The sequence below is a fragment of the Zalophus californianus genome, chromosome X (genome assembly GCF_009762305.2).
Source record: "Zalophus californianus isolate mZalCal1 chromosome X, mZalCal1.pri.v2, whole genome shotgun sequence".
In the NCBI taxonomy this organism is placed as follows: Eukaryota; Metazoa; Chordata; class Mammalia; order Carnivora; family Otariidae; genus Zalophus; species Zalophus californianus.
Genome location: NC_045612.1, coordinates 38,380,181 through 38,401,280, shown reverse-complemented (window position 1 = coordinate 38,401,280; position 21,100 = coordinate 38,380,181). Strand labels below are relative to the sequence as shown.

Sequence of the window (21,100 nt, the reverse complement as noted above, 5' to 3'; positions counted from 1 at the left end):
GAAAAAAATCACCTTTACAAGTCCTGACTTTCTTAAAAATAGCAAGCATCAGATCCATTAAAGTGTACTGCAGGCAAATCATGTTTATCTGAAGGCAAATTTGCTTAAAGGAAATTCTCAAGAGTCCCAGAACCCTCCTTTTAACCACGAGTTATGACCATCTCGCTTATCAAGCCTTTTTATTGGCGTTGCTAATGAGCAGCTAAATTGACCAAATTAATTCCATCTCTTTCCCCTTTCCCCGGCCCCCATTTTGGAGCTGTTCCTGAGCAGAGGAGACAGGAAGTAAAGGGCCCAGCAGATCCTTGGGTAATCGAAGAGTGGTGTAAATGGCTTTCTGATTTACTTAGGTCATTAAAGTGTTAGATAGGGAGAAATATACCCCATTTGCTGCTTCGAACAGCTCCTTGGAATAGCCACTTAGTCTCTTGCCTTAGGTGAGTAACTTTCTGCTGGATGAGGGCAAATGGATCCTGATTTCACATATCTTGTACTTGAAAAGCTCCCAAGTGGAAGGCTATTTAACCCTGTTTCCTTCCCTTCATTTCCCAAAATGAGCTCTATTTTTCAGTGTAATGTTTTAAACTAACATTTATTGGTTTTATTTCATAATTATTAAAGTAACAATTCTCATTAGAGGAAATACAGAGACACATAAAAAAAATAAACACCACCCTTAATCTACCACCAAGAAATAATTTTGGTTACTGCTTTTTTTTTTTTTTTAAGAAGCAGAGATCATATTTAGGATTCTTACTGTATCTTTTCTAAATTTAATTCAATTTGTATATATGTGTATGCATATGAAAATACATAAACATGACTGCTAAATTTCTTTTTATTTTTTTTAGAGTGGTTCTATTTTTTTTCTTTTGTCCTTGTTTTGTTTGACTCCTACCTCTGCCTTTCCACACCTGCAGATTACCAAACCAGTGTGTATCCTTCCAGATTTTTCTCCACGCTCATTAGGTGTACACACACGCACGTACACACACACACACACACAGGGATTTTGGAATGTTTTACTGTTGTTGTTCACTGCTTGTTTTACAAAAATAGAATCTTATATATACTGTAATACATCTTGCTTTTTCACTCAACAGTATCTCACGGGGATCTATCAAATTTTATTGGTATACCTTATTCCTTTACAAAGCTGCAAAATATTTCATGGATGCCCAACTTAGCCATTCTTCTCATTCCTTTGTAAGATTTTATTTTTAAGTAATCTCTCTGCTCAACATGGGGCCCGAACCTCCAACCCTGAGATCAAGAGTCCTGTGGTCCACTGGCTGAGCCAGCCAGGTTTCCCTAGCTCTTCTTCTATGCGTGAATGTTTATATTCATGCTTTCCATATTGCTGCCACTATAATCAATGCTGAAATCAACATCATTGGGCATATGCCCTTAAATACTGGTGCTTTCAATTTATACGTACACACACATACACACGAATGTTTACATATAAATATACATATTTATGTTAATAGGTATTTCCATACTGATATACAAAAATAGGCTGTTACAATTCACTTTCCCCGTTTGTATGTAATATGAGATTATTCTTTTCTTCATATCCATACCAGCATAAGATGTTATGATTCTTTTATAATTTTTGACAACTTAATGGATACATTTCCTTGGCTACTAATGAATTTCAGTATTTTTTTATCCAATTAAATTTATTTTTTGAATTGTCTGTTCATACCATCTGCCCCTTTCTTATGGGTTGCTTAGGTTTTCTTAATTTGTAAGACTTCTTTGTATATTTTGGATATTGGCCCTTTGTCTATAGGCATTATTATAGATATTTTTCCCAAATCTGTATGTGCTGATTTGGCTGATGGTATATTTTTCTATGTGTTTTTTTTTTTACATTTTTTCATATTCAAATATGATTACTTTCTTATAGCTTCTGGGTTCCCAGTTTTAGTTAAGGTGATTTTCTTAAAGATGGCTAACTAGTTGTGCTAGCGTGATATATTACATAATCCCTACTCTCCCCTGTGAACTGAACTACCATTTTTGTCACCTATTAAACTTTTTATATATGAGGATCCATGCATGGATTCTCTATTCTGTTCCATCTGTTTGTCTATTTGTGCACTCAGATCGTGTTGATTTGATTACATTAGCTTAAAAAATATTTTTCTTGTCTATTCATCGGCATTTGTTTTCTTACATGTAAATTTGAAGATCACTTTTATTCAACCCTCCCCACCAGCCCTATTTGGATTCTAATTAGAATTGCATTAAATGTATATTTCAGTTTTGTGAGAACTGATGTTTTAAAATTATGTAGCTCTTTTAATCTAAGAAATGGTATTTTTTTCCCCATCTGTTCAGATCTCATTTTATGCCTTTCTTGATACATTTATTCCTGAAGAATTAATAGCTTTTCTGTCCATTATGAGTTGAATATTGCTCACCTTTCCATTCCTAAGTGCTTCTTGCTAGACTAGAAAAAGGTTATTGATTTTAACAGTAGTCCTCATATCTTTCCATCTTCTCTTGTTAGGTTTGGTAAAATTTATTTTTATTTTTTCCCATCTTTCCGATGGTTACACCAGTAATTTTCTTTGGTTTTTTCGTTTGCTTGAAACTCAGAGTGAAATAAAAATGGAGCTGGTGGGCCACTGTGTCTAAACGGATTTTAAATGGAGATTGTCTCTGTGTTTCTTCATATTTGCTGTTGGTGTTGGTTGAATAGCCCTATTACATGTGAAGAGTTTCCACATGTACTTAGAGATATTTTCAAAGAAAACGGTACCCGCATTTTATCAAATTCTTTTTCATGTCTGTTGAGTATGGGGTTTTTTTTTTTTCTGTTTAAGTTTTTGATACAGTGAGTTATGTGGATAAATTTTCTGGTTTCGAATTACTCTTATATACTGATGTAAGTCCTGCTGGTCATAGTATATTATTTTGATGCTTTGCTGGATTCCATTTGTCAATCCTTTGTTTAGAACCCTTGCTTTAGAATTCATACGTGAGATGGGAGTCATTTTTTGGGATTCTTTTCATCAGGTGTAAGGATTAAAATGGAATTGCAGAGCACTTCTCTTTCTCTGGCCTGGAATAATTTAATTACCCTTAGAAATTATGTGTTAAATTTTTACCTTTTTAAAAATTATTTTTCTTTTGCTGTTTTTAGAAATTATGTTTTGTTTTTTTTTTTAAAGGTCAGGTAAAACTCACCTGTGAAGCTCCTCTGGTCCTAGTGCCTTTTTCAGTTGGTACACCTTTAACCACCTTTCCAGTGTCTTCTATGGTAATTCATCTATTCAGATCCTTGGGTCAGTTTTGGTCATTTATCATTTACTGGGGAGTTACCTGTTTCTTCTGAGTTTTCGGATTTGTTGCCATGAATTCAGTGGAGCATGTAGTAGTCTCTTATTTTATAATTTTAAAAACTCTCTCCTCATCTGTAGTCATGTCTTCTTTCTTGGGTTTAATCTTGTCTGTTTTTGTGTTTTCATTATTTATAGTTTAGTCAGGTTAGTAAGTACTTGATCTATTTTTGGTTGCTTTATAGAACCTGCTTTTGGATATAGTTATATATCTACACGGTCAAAAGGTGTGTATTTATTCCTTTCCCTTTTGCCTTCTTTAATCATCATTTTCTATTCTGCTTTATTTACTTAATATCATGTTTTCCCCCATTTTATTACAAACTCATCATCCACATCATTTTAAAATTAAACTTTCTATGTTTTGAGATAATTATATAATGAATATGATATCATAATACAGATGCAGTTGTAAGAAGACTACAGAGAGATCCTATGTACCCTTCACTTAGTTTCCTCCAGTAGTAACTTTTGCAAAACTGTACTAAAATGTGACAACCAGGATATTGACATTGGCACTGTCAAGGTATAGAACAGTTCCATCACCATGAGGGTCTTTGCCCTTTTATTTATTTTTTTTTAAATTTTTTAAAAGATTTATTTATCTGAGAGAGAGAGAGAGAGAGAGCATGAGCAGGAGGGGCAGAGGGAGAGAGAATCTTAAGCAGACTCTGTGCTGAGTGTGGAGCCCAGTGTGGGGCTCGATCTCATGACCCTGAGATCACGACCTGATCTGAAACCAAGAGTTGGATGTTTAACTGGCTGCGCCGCCCAGGCGCCCCTCCTGTTGCCCTTTTAGAGCCACTCTCACTACTCTCCCACCTGTCTCCTGTCCCTGACCCCTGGCAGCTCATCTGTTCTCCATGTTTGAACCTTTGTTATTTCAAGAATGCTATATAAATGGAATCATACAGTATGTTACCTTTGGGATTGGCCTTTTTTTAAACTTATAATTCCTTGCAGATCCATCCAAGTTTTTATCATACACCTAATTTTTCGTGGGTGCATACGATTCCACTGTGTGGAAATACGACAGGCAGTGTGAAGTTAAAAATCAGTATTTTAGAAAATAGTTCTCAATATAATAACTCCACCTTACTTTAGTATAGGTCCTTACTGTTTTCAAAGTACTTTGTCTTAAACGAGCTCATCTAATCCTTCAAATAATGCTGTGAGATAGGGACTATGTTATTCATACTACAAATCAAGCAGTTGGGGCCAAGAGGTATTAGCTTGCCTAACATTACAGAGTGGCAGAACCAGGATTCCCTTCTTCCTTTCCTGCTAATCCTCACAGTCAGGTTTTACTGTGTGCCTAGGCATGGAGGGAAATACTTAACATGGATTATCACATTTAATTCTTCCAACAAACCTATGTGGATGGCGGAAATTATATCCCCAGTTACATCAAGAAAACGGAGGCTCAGGAAGTTGCAGTGACCTCAGTGTTTTCTGCTCTTTTGCTGTTCTAGTATTATTTTAGGAGGTAGAACCATGAAGCACCCTATTGAACATGGCACAAATCTCAGTGTACACAGGTGGGCACCCCTGTGGTCCTCAGGCCAGTACGTTCTGGAGGTTGCATTGACTAGCACTGTATCCCCATCTCTTGTTTTTTCTATTGGCCCTTTGCTGTGCCAGCCAAGCATGAGTTTGTCTGCTTCCCAGCTAAGCAGGGGCTGGCGTGTTCTTCTTGGAGGCGTGCCCAGACGCTGCAGGAAAGGGGTATGGTGTGCCCAGGAGGCCACATGCCCCATGCTGGGCACGGGCTGGCAATTCTTTGTGGGGTGGGGAGGGGGCGGGATTCTCCACAGGGTTCCCATGGTGCACTCGACAAGAGGGAATGGCGGTTCCCCAGTGTTCTGGCTGGGTCCCAGAGTGCTTCATTTATGTGCCCCTCAGTTGACATGCGGCTGGCTAAGTCTGCAGCTAAGAAAGACTTCCTCAGCAGCAAGCGTGTATGCAGAGGACGGAGCTCAGGTCAGCAGGGGTTGCTACCTGGCCCACCATCACAGCAACCTTGGGCATGGTGCTCTTTTGATCACCAGTATCTCTAACTCCTAGAATCCCAGCCTGGCAAGCTTTTGGCTTCTGAAGGTTTCTACTCCCTTCTCTTCTTGGCTCCTCATCTCTGTGGATGCTCGTATAGCAGCACCCAAATTGCTTGTTGTGTTGTGTGTGGACTTGCAGCACTGTTCTCTGTCTCTTTGAATCTGAGCCATTTTCTTTCTACTCATTTTGGCTGTTTAGAGCAGTTCTTCCCTGAAGAGCCACATCCCGGTACCTTCAATATCCGGGCCACAGAATTCTTCCTCTCACTCAGGTTTGAGCAAAACCCGTATATTCTTAGAGACCCTTCGGTGCGTGCTATCCTGCTACGAACTTCAAAAAAAGTTACCTGTTTCAATCACCTTGATCGCACATACCCAGTCCCATAATAGGAACCAGCCTGCCTTGCAGGTTTGTAATTAATTAAATAATTAATTGAGGTATCGTTGACATATTTTATTGGTTTCAGGTCTATAACATAGTGACACAATTATGTATATTATAAAATGCTCACCGGGGTAAGTGTGGTTACCATCTGTCACCATACAAAGTTATTACAAGAGTATTGACTATATTCCCTGTGCTGTACTTTTCATCCCTGTGACTTTTTTATTTTGTAACTTCAAGTCTCTGCCTCTTAATCTCCTTCACCTAGAGTGCCTATCCCTCTACCCTCCTCCACTCTGGCAACCCGCCAGTTTATTCTCTGAATTTATGAGTCTGCTTCTGATTTTTTTTTTTTTGGTTTGTTTCTTTGTTTTGCTTTTTAGATTCTACATGTAAGTGCAGTCATATGATATTGGTCTTTTTCTGACTGACTTATTTCACTTAGCATAATACCCTCTAGGTCCATTCGAGTTGTTGCAAGGGGCACGATTTCACTCTTTTTTATGGCCGAGTAATATTCCATTGTCTGTATAGACTTTATCTTCTCTATCCATTCATTTATTGATGGATCACAGGTTCTTTTTTTTTTTTTTAAAGATTTTATTTATTCATTTGCGAGAGAGACAGAGAGAGAACAAGCAGGGGGAGAGACAGAGGGAGAGGGAGAAGCAGACTCTCCGCTGAGCAAGGAGCCCGATGCGGGACTCGATCCCAGGACCCCGGGATCATGACCCAAGCCGAAGGCAGACGCTTAACCATCTGAGCCACCCAGGCGCCTGCATCACAGGCTCTTGATACATAAGACACCCGTTTTCAAACCTAAGGGATTGGAGGGAGGGTCTTGTTACATACAGTGTAGCCAGGTTCTCCACAGCTCACCCCACCCATCTTACTCAGTTTTCTTCCCTTCAAATTTCAAATTTCATTATAGAAAATCCCAAACCTATATATACTATGCCAGTTACTCATTGTATATTTTCCTCTCTGAATTGTCACTTCATGTTCTCTGCCCAGTTATTACATAGGGGTATTTCTCTTCTTATTGATCTGCATGAATCATCCATATATAGAGTATTAATCCTTTATCAACTTTGCAGGAAGTGTTTTCCCCCGATTGTATTCTAACTTGTTGATCAGGCTTCTGATATACAGTTGACGTTTTTATTGGACAAATTGATTGGTTTCCAAGCTGCCTTCAGACCATGGTAATTTCTTCTGGTGTTTTTACACCTGAAAAGTTTTCCCCTTCAAAGATCAGGTAGACAATCTGTTTTTTTGTTTTTTGTTTTTTGTTTTTTCATTTATTTTTAGAGTGAGAAAGAGAGAAAGAGCAGGGGGAGGGGCAGAGGGAGAGGGAGAGAAAGAATTTCAAGCAGACTCCGTGCTGAGTGTGGAGCCAACATGGGGCTCAATCTCACAAGCCCGAGTTCATGACCTGAGCTGAAATCAAGAGTCAGGCACTTAACCGACTGAGCCACTCAGGCGCCCCGACAATCTGGTTTTTTAATTATTTTTTTTTTTTTTAAATTTAGCTATTCATTTTGTGAATAGTATGAGGTAGGGAATATACTTTATATTTTTTTCCTCAAATTGTCATTTTTTGGAACACTGTTTATTGAATAATCATTCCCTGTGATTATTGCTATTGTGTACTTAAATTCTTATGTATGCTAGGATTTATTTTGGGGGCTTGTACTATTCCACTGATGTCTCTGTTGGGTCCCTCACCAGTTTCATACTCTCATCTTTGCAACAGCTAGCAGGCCAGATTTCTCTTTGCCATTGTTCATAGCCTGTTACTTTACCCACACTTTTTTCTTAGCTAGTCTGAACCACTATTTCCTTCCAAAGGAACTTAGAATCTTTTTGTCAGACTCTTCTTAAAATTCTATTAGTTTTGGGGCACCTGGGTGGCTCAGTCGTTAAGCATCTGCGTTCGGCTGAGGTCGTGATCGCAGGGTCCTGGGATCCAGCCCCGTGTTGGGCTCCCTGCTCAGTGGGAAGCCTGCTTCTCCCTCTCCCACTCCCCCTGCTTGTGTTCCCTCTCTTGCTGTCTCTGTCTGTCAAATAAATAAATAAATAAAAATCTCAAATTCTATTAGTTTTGATGGGAATGACTTTAAACCTAAAATGTCATTAACATCATTATAATACAGTCTGTACATATGGGAAAAGATGTGGTAAATTTCTTAATGTATCCAGGTTTTCTTTCATGTTCTTTAAGGGTGGGTGCATGCGTGTGTGAATCCCACATATCTCTCATCAGGGTCATTCCCGGACAGTTTGTAGTTTATGGTATAATTTATTTATTATTTATTGTATTTTCAAAGTAGTTATTACTGGAACATAGGAAAGATTTTGATTATACATGTTCATTTTATATTTGGCCACCATGCTTAACTATTTTAATAGTTTTTCAGTTGCTTCACTTGGATTATTTTGGGTTTTTTTTGTTTTTTTTTCTAAAGATTTTATTTATTTATTTGAGAGAGAGAGAGAGAGAGAGAGACAGAGAGAGCATGAGAGGGGAGAGGGTCAGAGGGAGAAGCAGACTCCCCGCCGAGCAGGAAGCCCGATGCGGGACTCGATCCCGGGACTCCAGGATCATGACCTGAGCCGAAGGCAGACGCTTAACCATCTGAGCCACCCAGGCGCCCTTCACTTGGATTATTTTGGAAATTAATGGTATCAACAACCATATGGTAATCTTACCTCCTTATAAAGAGCGAATCTTCCTCCTATCCCCCATTTCAAGCCTGACTGTATTGGCTAGAACTTCTAGGACAATGTTAAATAATAGTGATACTGGCAGGAATTGTTTCCCTGCTTCTGATTTTAATGAAAATGTTTCTAGTGTTTTGCTGTTGATTCTGATGAAGGTTGTTGGTTTAGATTGGATGTCCTTTATAATGTTAAGGAATTCTCTTATTCTTAAATTACCAATTTTTTTTTTTAAATCAGGAATGGTTGTCAAATGTAGCTAATTTAGCTAATGGTTTTTAAGAATCTGTTGAGAGGTTCATTTGGGTTTTCTCCTTTGACCTCCCCATTTGGTATGTTAAATGAATAGATTTCCTAAGAACAACCTTTGTGGATTTCTAGGGTCAGCTTTCCTTTTCCTCTGCATGCTTGGGAGAGATTCAGGATTGGCTTCTGTACTACGAATTTGATTGATTTTGCTCTTTGCCATCTCCAATGTGATATTTATTTCTGCTGCTACAGTCTTCATTTCTTTCTAATTCTTTCTTGCTTTGCTGCTCTATCTTTTCTCCCCAGTTTGGTGTCTTTCCTTCTCAGTATTTTTTTTTAAGTAATCTCTGCACCCAGCGTGGGGCTCGAACTCACGATCCCGAGATCAAGAGTCACGTGCACCTCTCCTTCTCAATGTGCTTTATTCTGATGGCATTCTATACCTGTTTCAGCGAGTCCATGTTTTCTCAGATTCTACTGAGGATGCAGTTTTGTAAAATACTTCTTCCGGTTCAGACACTAAATCCAGACTTTTGCGCTTCCTCCAAGTCTTCAGAATGATACGCACTTCTGCTCCCAGAGCCTTTCGTAGGAACCATGCTGTTTTTTGGGTATGTTTATACATATTCAAAGGAGGATTTATTTATTATTTGTCCAAGGTAGGGTCTCTGGATTGTCTTTGAGTATTATCATGTTCTCTTTGGTATTGGCTAGAAGCCCTTCTCAGCTCCTCTCTTGGTGGCAGGTCCGTGGCTCCTAGCCTGTTTGCCAGTGCTTAGCAGCTTCATCTAGTGGGTTCTTGCCGGACCTGGGCGGAATCACTTACCCCTACCACTAGGTTCTTTGGTACTCTGAGCAGATACGGTATGTGAAAAACTACAACCTCCCACACACACTGCTACCTGAGTTCTACTTGGGCAGACTCCCACTTCCAGGACACAGTGTGCCAGCCCCAAAGCCATCACTTCCGGCCTTTTGATTTGGGGGAGCAGTCTCCAGATGCATATAGAGCAGTTTGATTTCCTTTGAGAGCTGTAGTGGAGTGGAGGCATGACTGTCCAGCGTGCTGGTTACTGGATTTCTAAGCCACGAGGCCGACAGTGGCAGGATGGACTCTGTCTTCCTGTCTTGTTTCAGGTTTCTGCTCCATGTGTTGGCCACAGATTTTTTTCCCCCTCATTTCGGCATTAGCCGTATTGGTAGTGCAGATTTCTGCCAGAGACTCGTAATAGGATGACGACCATCGGTCTAAGTTTTCAGTGATCTGGGGTTTTTTATTTTTTAATTTTTTATCTTTTTACCTTTTTCTGTCTTTTTGTAGGAATTTTAGTAGGAAGCTGGGAGGGGCTGTGTTATTGGATGTTAACCAAGTGCTATTTTTTTAAAGATTTTATTTATTTATTTGTCAGAGAGAGAGAGAGTGTACAAGCAGGGGGATGGCAGGCAGAGAGAGAAGCAGGCTCCCTGCTGAGCAAGGAGCCCCATGTGGGACTCGATTCCAGGACCCTGGGATCATGACCCGAGCCAAAGGCAGATACTTAACTGACTGAGCCACCTAGGCATCCCAGCCAAGTGCTGTTTTAAACTAGAAATTTAGTGCACATTTTGGTTTAGAGCAGAGGTCGGCAATCTTTTTCTGTAAAGGGCCAGATAGTAAACTTTCTGAATGTTGTGGGCCATATGATCTCTGTTTTAACGATGTAACTTTTTTGTAGTGTGAAAGCACCGTAGACAGTACCTAAGTGAATGGGCTTGGCTGTGTTCCAATAAAACTTTATTTACAAACACAGGGCAACCAGATGAAAAAGTTCTGGAGCTGAATGATGGTGATGATTGTATAACAATGTGAATGGACTTAATGCCGCTGAACTGTCTACTTAAAAATGGTTATGATGGTAAATTTTGTGATATGTGTATTTTACCACACCCCCCCCCCAAAAAAAATCCAGAACATAAGAGGGCGACCATATTTTGCTGACCCTGAGTTTAGAGCAATTAAATCTAGTACCCGGAAAGAGAGGGAGGGAGGAAGAAATTAAATGTATCCAGCAGGACAGTGCCACTGTTGAAGAATACCTTAGCGAGAATAGGGCAGGGTTCTGGAAAACTGCGGTTCATCGTGGTGACATCATCCCATGGTCTTTAGGGATGGAGAGACACAGAGTTCATAGTTACACTTTTTGGCATAAGGATCAGATCAGGGATTTTGCACTCCCAAGACCTTCCTTCTTGGTGACTGGCAATACTTCTGTAGATGCAGGGGTCTCTTCTCGGGGCTAGAAAATGCTAGCTTTTTAGTTATTAACTATGCGTAGCAGACTCACTGGATAAAAAAGAGGAGCCACTGGTCACAGCCCGCTGGTTCTGCACCCCTCCTTGCCAAGATTCCTGAGCCATCGGGATTCACCTGTCAGCTGGAGACCCGGGCCCTCGGCATCGGGAACAATGCCATTCTGGGGACCCCACGCCACTTTTCTCTCAGCGGTGTGGAGAGGATGCTCCTGCTTCCCGGCTCCAGCCTTGGCCTCCCTCAGCTTGACCAAGACCTTGAACGAGCTCCAGGTCCAAACAGGGTCTTCCATCTGCTCAAGGGAGAAGGTCTCTGGTGTGTTTAATGCTGTTCTTGGAGCAGAGTTAGCAAATCGAGGTCCCTGTTTATTACTCTCCCCCCTCTCCCAGCATGCAGTGGTTTGGACTTTCCTGGTCTCTGCTGGGTCTGTTATCCTGGCTGAAGGAGGGTGTTGTCACCACGTGGTGGCATGCACTCACTCCCCCTTCCCAGTCTCCATGGATCCCAGCACCACAGAGCGCTCTGAGTGCAGTCAGCCTCTTAGTTTTCAGCTTACTTGTTGGCATCCTGCCTGCTGGTTTGTTTTTTGTTTTTTGTGTTTTTTTTTGAAGAGGGTGAAATTCTTGGTTTCACAAGGGACTGGGAGCCTCTTAGGGAAGCCAGCCTTTTGGAACTCTCCTCTGAGCTGGGGTATTTTGAAGGACCAAATGAAGGAAAAGGGAGTGGCTGTTAAGATTTCCCTGGCTTTGGGTTGTGATCAGACAGTTCAGCTGCCTTGTGAGCATCCACGGCTTAATGTGCCTGGTTATCCAAGTGTGTGCCGCAAGGGTCGGGGGGGACTCGGAGAGTGAGTCACTGAGCAGTGCCGACTGAATGGCAGGGAGCTCTTCCCCTACCCTGCCCCATAAGAAAAGTACATAGCAGAGAGCTAGCACACATCTTCTGCCTCGGGAAGTATACCGTGGCCCTTCCCCCGTGAGCAAGCGGAAACCCTTAAATCTGCTCATTTTCATGTCCACATGGAGAGGAGTGGATCTGTGATGCAAGTGGGATTATTTGGTCATGAGTATCTGCTGACTCAGTCTGGAGAGGATTTTGAAGGAGATGAGATGAAATTTCATCTGTGCTGCAGAGAGCAGGGGGCGCGTTGCTGGCTGGAGAGAGGACTGTAGGCCGGGTGTGAGCCAAGGTAGGTGAGGGAAGCATGGGGCTGGGTGAGGGGAATGAGGGCAGCCTGACATGTGATCTTGGTGTTACAAGGTTGATGCCCTGTTGGCCTTTGGGCCACATGGTATTACAAGAGTTCAGGAGCCCCACGACCTTCTCTTTTTCTAGATCCCACTTATTGTACTTTCAAATTTTTAAACAGTGGGACTTGGAGCAGGGAGCCTTCCTCTTACCGGGACTGTCCTGAGTTCAGGAGGGGGGCGCAGGTTGGACCTCCTGTGTCTTAATGTCTCAGAATGGCTTGACCATCGCAGCACCCCCTTTTCTAGTGTGCAACACATCGGCTGCCCTGGGACCTCCAAAAGAGCAGCCTTTTGGCACCTTGACCTGGGAGGTAGCTGCTTTTGGCCTTAGCTTTGGACTCACTGCGCAGGGTGTTTGGGAGACCATCTCTGACCCGAGCAGCTTTATTAAGACTGTGATCTTGGCAAGGGAGAGAAAGCCCTACATATGAATGCTGCAGGTTTAAAAGGGAGAGACACCTAGAAATCCATCGTAAGTAAGTAGCAGTGCAAGGAGACCAGTTTCTTGTCTTATGCAGAATGCTGTTCTGGCGCCTGCTTTCCTAAGAGCCATTAACCCGTCAGGTTGCTGCCTTGCATCCATACATATTCTTTCTTAATGCTTAGAGGGGGGAAGCTGCTTTTGGTTGTCCATGGGCCTCCTCTCCTTCCGTACACACCAGAAGCTGCCTTCCTTCTCACTTGTACATATTCAATTTTGTTCTCTTTTGGGAGCTTTGGCTGCTCCAGTCCTGGCCCATATCTTCTGAGTATTCTCAGTGCCCCAACCAAATCCTCTCCAGGAAATCTCTCTGAAGGTTTCTGGAGTGGGGACTGCTTTTCTTTCTTTTCTTTTTTCTTTTTTTCTTCCTCTTGGGCTGCTCGGCTTTAAACATGTGTTTGGATGTTTATCATCTCCTGGTAAAAGGAATGCTGGGGATACAGGTAACTTTTCCCATCTGGGAAAGCATGGAAGGCAGTATTCTGCAGAAGAATGGGGACTGATCATTTGGGGCCTCTTTTTACTTTGTCAGCCCACCCAGTCCTTACAGAAGCTAAGTGGCATATCTACGATGCTATATATCAGACAAAAGCAATTCCAGAAAAAAAAAAAAACAGTACAGCATAATAGATGAGGTTTGGGCAAGATCCGTAGGTGCTGTGCGGTGGGTAATGAAAAGATAGAAATATTTTGTTTTTATAAAAGTCATCTACCATCACTGGAAGAAAAACATCAAACGTTACAGAAAGCAACCATGTAGATAATGAGAGTACCTGATAATTCCTCTGGTAATAACGTGGGTATAATGTCCTCCCAGTCTTCTGCATGTACATACCCATTTTTTATTTATTTTTATTTTTTTAAATATTTTATTTATTTGAGACAGAGAGAGAGAGAGAGCGCAAACAGGGGAGAGGGAGAAACAGGCTCCCCACCGAGCAAGGAGCCTGATGCGGGGCTCCATCCCAAGACTCTGGGATCATGACCTGAGCCGAAGGCAGATGCTTAACCAACCAAGCCACCCAGGTGCCCCCGTACCCATTTTTAAAAACCAAATTTGGGATTATTCTAGGCATCTCCAAAGATACGATTTGTAATCTCTCCAAAGTTAATATACCATGATTGTTTCCCCAGGTCATTAAGTATTCTTCTGCTCATGATTTCTCTTTTGTTGTTGTTAATTTAAAATCAATTAATTAACATAGAGTATATTATTAGTTTCAGAGCTAGAGTGTAGTGACTCATCAGTTACATATCACACCCAGTGCTCATTCCATCAAGTGCCCTCCTTAAGGCACATGATTTCTAATGACAGCATAGTATTTGATAGTTGATCATTCGAATGAATAGAATGTGACGTATTTAAACAGCACCCTGTTATTCCACCTGTGGTTTGATGGACAAATACTGTTTTAAAGGAATCTTACATGGTGCTGTGAAAGTAGATGGCTTAGGTTATATAGTTGTGGTTTGGCCACCTCTTAAGTCTTCTGAGCAAGGCTGACAGTCTCAGCCTCCATTTCCTCACTGGTAAAAGAATGTTATGAATAGTAACTGCTTCCTTGAGTGATGGTAACAATTAGACGAGCTGCTCCGTGTTCATCTTTTAGCATCGACCCTAACAGACTAATCAGTAAATGTTAAAAATATATAACCTGAGTTTTGTCTTGATGCTTCACCATCTTACTTACTTACCTTGCTGTTAGAATTAGGGTCCCAGGGAATGAAAACTGTTTTCATTCAAACAAGCAGAATTTCAGAAAGCAGACTGCTTTTGGATAAGGAGCCCCGTTTATTAGTTGAGCGCCTTGCATATCGGGGCTTTGGCCAACTGTCTGGACTTCACAGGAAAAGAAAGTTCTGCAGCCTCTGCAGTTGTGTGCCACATTTTGGTCTGGAGCAAAGCAGGTGGGAAAGCACCAGTTACAATCAGTCCTGTATTCTATCTTTAATAGTCTCTAAAGTCTTCTATCTTCCTGTGCACAGGCAAAACCAGTCAAACTTTCTTGTTATACTTGTTTTTCTTTTCTTGTTTTTTTTCTTTTCCAGCTCTTATCCTGAACAAATTTCAAACGTCCAGAAAGGATCAGGGCAGCACACCAAACACTTATGTGATCTCTACCTAGGTTCAGCAATTTTTGTCCTGGTTTCTGATATGCGAGTTAAAAAATGTGAGATCCTGGCTGCATTTCCTGCTGTCTTGACAGAATTGTGCTGCGGAGCCTCACACGGTGGGCAGAAAGTGAACGCTCGGGGCACCTGGGTGGCTCGGTCGGTTGAGTGTCTGCCTTCGGCTTGGGTCATGATCCCGGGGTCCTGGGATGGAGCCCCGCATCAGGCTCCCTGCTCGGCGGGAAGCCTGCTTCTCCCTCTCCTACTCCCCCTGCTTCTGATCTCTTTCTCTGTCAAATGGATAAATAAAATCTTTAAAAAAAAAAGTGCACACTCTCACTCAGGCCAAGGGCCGATGGAAAAGAGAAGGTCAGAATGGAAGGACTCTGGTTAGTGGCAATAGATTGATTGTTTGTATAATACACGTTATGGAAAATAAATCTCAACGTAGCTTCTGGCTGAAGGGAAAGCATAGATCCTGGTGTCTACCAACATGACAAAGCTGTGTCGAGTGAAAAATGTAATTTGCAGAAGGATAGAGAGAGAGTACATCATTTATTTCATGGGATAATCAGGAAGCAACAATGTTTATGGTTTGTGGATACATACAAATGTAATAAATCTATATAATCATAGGAAGGAATCCCACTATTTCTGAATAAAGGTTTCCTCTGGTTAGGGAGTGGAGGGGATGGATAGTGTTCAGGAGGGGTCCACAGGGCTTCAGCTGAATCCGTAATGTTCAAATTGACCAAAGTAGGATGGTGGGCACAGAGGTTCTTACCCTTTTTATACTTTTCTGTATGTAAGAAAATTTTAATGTAGAGAACTAGAGTGAAGAAACATTGTTTAAAAGGCTTCTTAGAATCTCAGGCCATTTATTTTGTGGTTGTCAAAGTGGAAACCAGGGGAGTTCAGTGTTTTGTTTTTCATATATATTTTTAAATTTAATTACCATACTATAAAATTGACTTTTTGGTATACAGTCTATGAGTTGCTTGCACTTCTTCACTGTTGTGAATGATGCTGCTATGAAATGGGTGTACAAATGTTCCTTAGAGACCCTGCTTTCAATTCTTTTGGGTATATACCCAGAAGTGGAATGGCTGGATCATATGGTAATTTCATTTTTAATTTTTTGAAGAACTGCCAAACTGTTTTACACAGCTGCTGTACCATTTTACATGCCCACCAAGAGTGTATAAGAGTTCCAATTTCTCCACGTCTTTGCCAATATTTGTTATTTTCTGTGGGTGGTTTTTTTTTTTTTTTTTTGTAGTAGCCATTCTAATAGTGTCAGATAGTATCTAATTGGGATTTTGATTTGCATTTCATTTTCTAATGTCCCATGTGATTCCTTCTTTGATCCATTTGTTGTTTAAGAGTGTGTTATTTAATTTTCACACATTTGTGAATTTTCTCATTTTACTTCCATTATTGATTTTTAACCTCATAGTGTTGTGGTTAGAGCAGATACTTTGTATGATATCTACCTTTTCTAAATTTTTAAAAAAAGATTTTATTTATTAGAGAGAGAGAGAGTATGAGCAGGGGGAGGGATAGAGGGAGAGGGAGAAGCAGGCTTCCCGCTGAGCAGGGAGCCCGATGCGGGGCTCGATCCCAGGACCCTGAGATCATGACCTGAGCTGAAGGCAGACGCTTAACCGACTGAACAACCCAGGTGCCTGATATCTGCCTTTTTAAATCTACTGAAACTTAATTTATGGCCTAACCTGTGATCTATCCCAGAAAATGTCCCATGGGCACTTGAGAGGAATGAATTCTGTTGTTGTTGGTTAAAGTGTTCTGTATATGTCTGTTTGATCTAGTTGGTTTATTCTGTTGTTCAGGTCCTTTATTTCCTTGCTTTTCTTCTCTCTGCTGTTCTGTCTGTTATTGAGAGTGGAGTGTGTAAGTCTCCAGCTATTACTGTAGAGCTGTCTATTTCTCCCTTTGAATCTGTCCATTTTTGCTTTATATATGCTGATGGTCTGTTGTTAAGTATGTAAATGTTTATAATTGTTACATCTTTTTGTGATATTGAATGTTTTATTAATAAATAATATCTTCTGTCTCTTATAAACTGTTCTGATTTATAGTCTATTTTGCCTAATATTAGTATAGCCACCCCTGCTCTTTATTTGGTTACCATTTGCATGGAATATCTTTTTGCATCCTTTCACTTTCAACCTGTGTCTTTGAATCTACAGTGAGTCCCTTGTAGACAGCCTAGAATTGGATCATGTTTTTTATTCATTCAGCCAGTCTCTGTCCTTTAGTTGGACAGTTTTAATCCATTTACATCTAAAGTAATTACTGATAAGGAGGGACCTCTGTAATTTTGCTAATTGTTTTCCATATGCTGTATAATTTTTTTTGTGCCTCATTTCCTGCATTACTGTCTTCTTTTGTGTTTGGTTGATTTTTCAGTAGTCTAACAATTCTCTTATCATTTCTGTTTGGGTATATTCTTTAACTGTTTTCTTTGTTGTTATCATGGGGATTACATTTAATATCCTAAAGTTATAGCATTTTACTTTGAGTTTATATGAGCTTAATTTAAATAACATACAAAACGCTGCTCCCTTATAGTTTCATCCCCACGCCTTTCAGGTATCGATGGCACAAAATTACGTCTTTATGCAATGTGTGCCCCAAAACATAAAGTAATTATTTTCAAATGCATTAGTCTCTTAAATTATGCAGAAAACAAAATGTGGAGTTACAAACCGAAATTATAATAGTAGTTTTTACATACTGTGGTTTTTTAAACATATTAATCTCTTAAATTATGTAGAAAACAAAAAGTTGGAGTTATAAACTGTTTAGATAATACTAGCTTTTATAATTGCCCATGTATTTACCTTTACCACGATCTTTATTTCTTTATATGGCTTCGAGTGATGGTTTGGTGTCCTTTTGTTTCAACCTACAGGACTCTTTTAGCATATCCCTAAAGCCCGGCAACCATTGATTAGCTCTCCTTCACTATAGGTTTATTGTTTAGGGAATATCATCAAAATGGAATCCTGTAGTATGTAACCTTTTGAGACTGGCTTTATTCACACAGCTTTAAGAGTCATCCAAGTTCTTGTATATATGAGTTCATTCATATATTTGTTAATGAGTATGTATATACCACATTTTATTGGTATGTCTATACCACAATTTGTTCATCCATTCACCCCTTGAAGGGCATCTGGGCTGATTGCAGATTTTGGCCAGAGGTGCTATGAACATCCGTGTAAAGGTTTTTGTGTAAACACGCTTTAACTAAACCAGGGTAAATAGGTAGCAGCAGGATAATTGGGTCAAATGATACGAGTATTTTTAACTTTTAAAGCTTTTTATAAACTTTAGAAGCAGCTTCCAAACTGTTTTCCAAATTGTTTTTACATTTCCACCAGCAATGTATTATGAGAGTTCCCATTTCTCTACAGTCTTTCTAACATTTGCTATTGTTAGTATTTCTATTTTAGTGATTCTTACAGGTGAGGAGTTGTATCTTATTGTGGTTTTAGTTTGCATTTCCCTAATGATATGGAACATCTTTCGCTGTGCTTATTTGCCATCCATATATCCTTTTTGGTGAAATGTCTGTTCAAGTTTTCTAGCCCATTTTTTAATTGGGTTTTTGTTTTCTTATTATTGAGTATGAATATTCTTTATATACTCTGGGTAAAAGTCCTTTGTTGGGTATGTTATTTGCATATGTTTTCTCCCATTCTATAGTTTGTGTGCTCATTTTTGTCAAAGTGTCTGACACAGCGAAATTTTAAATTTTGACTAAGTTCAGATTATCATTTTTTGAACGTTTTGTGTTTTTGGTGTCATGTTTAAGAACTACTTGCCTAACTAAAGGTCATAGAGATTTTCTGCTGTGTTTTCTTATAAAACTTTTATAATTTTACATTTTCTTTGAAGATTTTTTTAAAGATTGTATTTATGTATTTGAGAGGGAGCATGAGCAGGGGGAGAAGCAGAAAGAGAGAGAGAGGGAAAAGCAGACTCCCCACTGAGCAGGGAGCCTGATGCAGGGCTCTATTCTGGGACTCTGGGATCATGACCTGAGCTGAAGGCAGGCACTTAACTGACTGAGCCACCTGGAAGCCCCTACATTTTCTGTTTAGATTTATGATGTAGCTTTTATGTAAGTTGTGAGGTTTAGGTTAAATGCATTATTTTATATATTATGTCAAATTACTGTAATACCCTTTATTGAAAAGGCTATGGCTTTTCTTCACTGAATTGCTTTTGCACTACTGCAAAAAATCAAATTGCTATATCACTCTGGGTCCATTTCTGGACTATTCTGTTTCATTGATTGTTGTCTTTTCTTGGCCAGTATTGTACTATTTTGGTTGCTATAGCTTTATAGTAAGCCTTAAAATCTGGTAATGTGATTCCTTCATCTTTCTTCTCCTTTTACAAAATTACTTTAGCTATTCTACTTTCTTTACCCTTCCGTATACATTTTAGAGTCAGCTTATCTGTATGTAAAATATCCTGTTGGGATTTTGGTCAGAAGTACATTGAATTTATAGATAATTTTGGTGAGAATTGACATCTTTGCTATGTTAAGCCTTTCAGTCTTTGAACATGGTATGTCTATTTCTTTAGGTTCTCTTTCATGTCTTTTATGAACTTTTTACAGTTCTCAGTATATAGATTCTGTACATATTTTCTTAGACTTATACTTAACTATTTTGGTTTTGGGGGAGATATTATGAATAGTATTTTTTTTTTAAAAAAATTGGTTTCCAGGGGTGTCTGAGTGGCTCAGTCAGTTAAGTGTCCGACTCTTGGTTTCAGCTCAGGTCATGATCTCGGGGTCCTGGGACTGAGCCCTGTGTCAGTCTCTCCACTCAGTGCAGAGTCTGCTGGAGATTATCCCTCTCTCCCTCTGCCCTCCCCATGCTTGCTCGCTCTCTCTCTCTCTTTCAAATAAAATGTTTTAAAAAATTGGTTTCTAATTTTGTACTGTTATTATGTAGAAATATTACTGATGTTTATGTGTTGACCTTACAACCTTGTTCTTTGGGTGTTGAGTTTGATAAGTTCTTCATAGATTTTGGATACTAGCCCTTTATCTGATATGTCATTTGCAAATATCTTCTCCCATTCTGTCGGTTGTCTTTTGGTTTTGTGGACTGTTTCTTTTGCTGTGCAAAAGCTTTTTATCTTGATGAAATCCCAATAGTTCATTTTTGCCCTGGCTTCCCGTGCCTTTGGCGATGTTTCTAGGAAGAAGTTGCTGTGGCTGAGGTCGAAGAGGTTGCTGCCTGTGTTCTGCTTTAGGATTTTGATGGACTCCTGTCTCACGTTTAGATCTTTCAACCATTTGGAGTCTATTTTTGTGTGTGGTTTAAGGAAATGGTCCAGTTTCATTCTTCTGCATGTGGCTGTCCATTTTCCCCAACACCATTTGTTGAAGAGACTGTCTTTTTTCCACTGAACATTCTTTCCTGCTTCGTCAAAGATTAGTTGACCATAGAGTTGAGGGTCCATTTCTGGGCTCTCTATTCTGTTCCATTGATCTATGTGTCTGTTTTTGCGCCAGTACCGTACTGTCTTGATGATGACAGCTTTGTAATAGAGCTGGAAATCCGGAATTGTGATGCCACCAGCTTTGCTTTTCTTTTTCAACATTCCTCTGGCTATTCGCGGTCTTTTCTGGTTCCATACAAATTTTAGGGCTCTTTGTTCCATTTCTTTGAAGAAAGTGGATGGTATTTTGATGGGGATTGCATTGAATGTGTAGATTGCTCTAGGTAGCATTGACATCTTCACAATATTTGTTCTTCCAATCCATGAGCATGGAACATTTTTCCATTTCTTTGTGTCTTCCTACATTTCTTTCATGAGTATTTTATAGTTTTCTGAGTACAGATCCTTTGCCTCTTTAGTTAGATTTATTCCTAGGTATCTTATGGTTTGGGGTGTAATTGTAAATGGGATCAACTCCTTAATTTGTCTCTCTTCTGTCTTGTTGTTGGTGTATAGGAATGCCACTGATTTCTGTGCATTGATTTTATATCCTGCCACTTTACTGAATTCCTGTATGAGTTCTAGCAGTTTTGGGGTGGAGTCTTTTGGGTTTTCCACATAAAGTATCATATCATCTGCAAAGAGAGAGTTTGACTTCTTCTTTGCTGATTTAGATGCCTTTGATTTCTTTTTGTTGTCTGATTGCTGTGGCTAGGACTTCTAA

The 21,100-nt window shown here is 40.0% G+C and overlaps 1 protein-coding gene across 11 annotated transcripts in view; it reads left to right on the top strand.

Annotated features, from left to right (window-relative positions):
• The window catches only part of TMEM164 (transmembrane protein 164), a 161,527-nt gene that overhangs the window by 65,743 nt on the left and 74,684 nt on the right, over positions 1 to 21,100 (top strand). The window contains exon 1 of one of the 11 annotated variants that reach the window (XM_027607742.2): positions 11,834 to 12,235. The exons of the other annotated variants lie outside the window; for them this stretch is intronic. The gene's annotated coding sequence lies outside the window, so the exon portion shown is untranslated. Of the gene's footprint in view, positions 1 to 11,833; positions 12,236 to 21,100 lie in introns of those variants that run through there. 11 annotated transcript variants of the gene reach the window in all.